Here is a 3,390-nt window from a genome sequence, read left to right on the forward strand (position 1 = left end):
AAACCCCCGACACCCCTGCATACCCCAGAGTAAGACTGCATTTGAGCTATTCTGCAATCACTTCTACAGATACAGCACAAGCACACACAAATCAGGACAAAAATATTTTAAAAATTAAATTAAAATATATTATTATAGGTGTTTGATTTTTAGTATGTAATTTGTTTTTTTTTCCCCTAAGATGGCAAACCCTCTTCCCCAAAGGAGTATTTCCAGGGGCAATGGGAGGGACTTCTAATGGCAAAGGTCAGAGGCTAGGGGTGGGACTCCCAATCCCAAGATGGTGACCAGGGGGCAGAGCAGTTGTTAAGGGGTGGGGCTACTCATGCAACCCTTAACAGCTTGCCAAAACTAAGTAAGTGGCCCTCCACCCAGAATAATTGCCCATCCCTATCTTAGGGGAAGACTACTTTCACATTCCTTAAAAAAAGAGGAGGTGTCTAGGTTTTTTAGAAGATACTGCTTTTGATACTTAGTGAAATCAACACCTTTTAGCTACATCTCTTCATATTACAGTGTACAGCAGCTTCAGCCACAATTCAAATTCCTCCCAACACCTCATACAAAACTCAGAAATTATAACAACTGATAAATAGCATGTTAACATTACATAATATAAACTATATTAAATATTACAGCAGAATAGAAATGATAAAACTGCAATCCAGAGTGTGAGATTGGACCTGGAGGTAATAAGCACAGATTTATAGGCAAACAGTTATTCCCCTTGAAGCATCTTGTGCCTGTGACTCATTAGGAGACAGCTGAAATTTCCTAGGCATTTCTTTAATTAGCTTTAGCATTTTATTTAATAGACAAGGCATTAAAACCAAAATATTCACTTTTCCTCTACTGATACCATGTGTATGAAATTACTTATATCTTCTTTCAAATTGAATGCACACACAGGTGTATATGTAACAGCTTTTGCATTAGTTTTCCACCTGGCCAAGGGGGTCACACTATCAACTAGGATGCAAAATATCCAGGGAGCAGGAGATAGGCTCACAATTGACACAGATCAAGTGTGGGAACACCTTTAGAGACTAGACATCCATAAGCCTGTGGGTTTGGATGGAATGCACCTGAGAGTCTTGAAGGAGCTGGCAGACATCATAGCATGTCCAATGGTGAAGATATTTAAGAATTCATGGTGCTTGGGTGAGGTACCAAAAGCCTGAAAAAGAGCCAATATGGTCCCAATCTTCCAGAAGAGGAAGAGGGAAGATCCAGGGAATTATAGGCCAATCAGTCTGATGTCCATCTCTGGACAGATCTTGGAGAAAATCATCAAGGGATCCATCAGTAACAGGCTAAAGGAAGGTAACCTTCTGAATGACAGCCAACATGGCTTTGTTGCTAGAATGTCTTGCCTGACCAACCTTATCTCCTTCTATGATCAGGTGATGCATTGCCTGGACAAGGGAGATGAGGTTGTTGTCATATATCTGGATTTCAAGAAAGCCTTTGATTTTTCTCCAATGATATCCTCATGGTTAAGCTGGGGAACCATGACCTTGACCATCTTACTGTGCAGTGGCTGAGGAACTGGATCTGGGGTCGGACCCAAAAAGTACTAGTTGATGGGAGCAAATCAACATGGTGCAAGGTGAACAGTGGAGTCCCTTAGGGCTCAGTACTCAGGCCAGTACTCTTCAACATCTTCATTAATGATCTTGATTTGGGCATCAGATGTGAAGTAGCAAAGTTTACAGGCAAAACTAAACTCTGGGTGAAGGTGGTTACACTGGAAGATAGGTTGGGGATACAGGCCAACCTGGATATGGTTGCAAGGTGAAAGGACCAAAACCTAATGGCATTCAGTGTAGAGAAGTGCAGGGTGCCCCACCTTAGGAGGAACCATCATCATACTTATATGCTTGCCGTGCTTCACTCGCTAGCACCAAGACTGAAAGAGACTTGGGGGTCTTGACGAACCACAAGATGAACATGAGCCACCAATGTGAATGTGTGGCTGGCAAATCAAGTAAAACACTGGCATGCATCCACCAATGCATCTCTAGAAAAACCAGGGACATCATCCTCCTGCTGTTCTCAGCCTTAGTGATGCTGCAACTGGAAAACTGAGTCCAGTTTTGATCTCCCCACTTCAGGAGGAACATGAATAAGCTTGAAGGAGTCCAAAGGAGAGCCACCTATATGATCAAAGGCCAAGAGAAAAAGCCTTAGGAGGAGAGGCTGAGGGACATGGGACTTTTCAGCCTGGAGAAGAGAAGGCTTAGGGGAGACATAGTAGCAGCCTGTAAGTATATAAGGGGGGTACATGAGGACCTGGGAGAACAGTTTTTTACCAGGGCCCCCAAAGGGATAACAAGGTCTAATGGCCACAGACTAATGGAAGGCTGGTTTAGACTGGACATAAGGAAAAACTTCTTTACAGTCTGAGTGTCCAGGGTCTGGAATAGACTCCCCCCCAGAGCTGGTGCAAGCACCTACCCTAGATTCATTCAAAAGTGAGTGGATGTTTATTTTGCTGGGATCCTTTGACCCCAGACTTTGTTCTTTTCTTTCAAAGAAACACCAGAGGATAGTTGTAAAGCACATACCACAAAACTTACCCCCATAGAATCAAAGGACTGGAAGGGACCTGTAAGATCATAAAGTCTGGTCCCCTGCCATGGGGGTTATTGGGCTCAAACGAGCTCAACAAGGTGCATGTCCAACCTCTTCTTGAACACCTCCAAGGATGGTGACTGAACCATCTCTGCTGGGAGTGTGTTCCAGAATCTAGTTACTCTTACAGAAAAGTTTTTCCTTATGTCCATCCTAAATTTTTCCTCAATTAGCTTGTGCCCTTTGGTTCTCATCCTGCCAAGGGGTGCCTTTCTGAAGAGTTGCTCCCCTAGATCTTGGTGTTCACCCTGACATAGTTGTAGGCAGTTATCAAGTAATCTCAGTCTTTTCTTACTCAGACTGAACAGACCCTGTTCCCAGAGTCTCTCCTCATAAGGCTTGTCCTCCAGGCCCCTAATCATGCAGGTAGCCCTTCTCTGTACCCTTTTGAGTGTATCCACATCCTTTCTGAAGTGTTGTACTCAGAATTGGAGACAATACTCCATCTGTAGCTTCAACAATGCCGAATCCAGGGGGAGGAGTAGTTCTCTGGATCTATTCCCAACACATTGACTAATGCACGCCAGAGTTCTATTTGCCCTGCCAGTGACTTCATTGCACTGTTGGCTCATGTTCATCCTCTGGTCGATTTGTCACTCCCAGGTCCCTTTCAGATGCAATGCCAGCCAGTGGACCACCCATCGTATAGTTATAGTGAAGGTTCTTCCTACCCAGATGAAGGACCCCGCACTTGTCCCTATTGAACCTCATCTGACTGTGCTTAGCCCATTGGACCAGTCTGTCAAGGTCATCCTG

The sequence above is a fragment of the Gavialis gangeticus genome, unplaced genomic scaffold (assembly GCF_001723915.1).
Source record: "Gavialis gangeticus isolate Ggan-Ray unplaced genomic scaffold, GavGan_comp1, whole genome shotgun sequence".
Taxonomy (NCBI): Eukaryota; Metazoa; Chordata; order Crocodylia; family Gavialidae; genus Gavialis; species Gavialis gangeticus.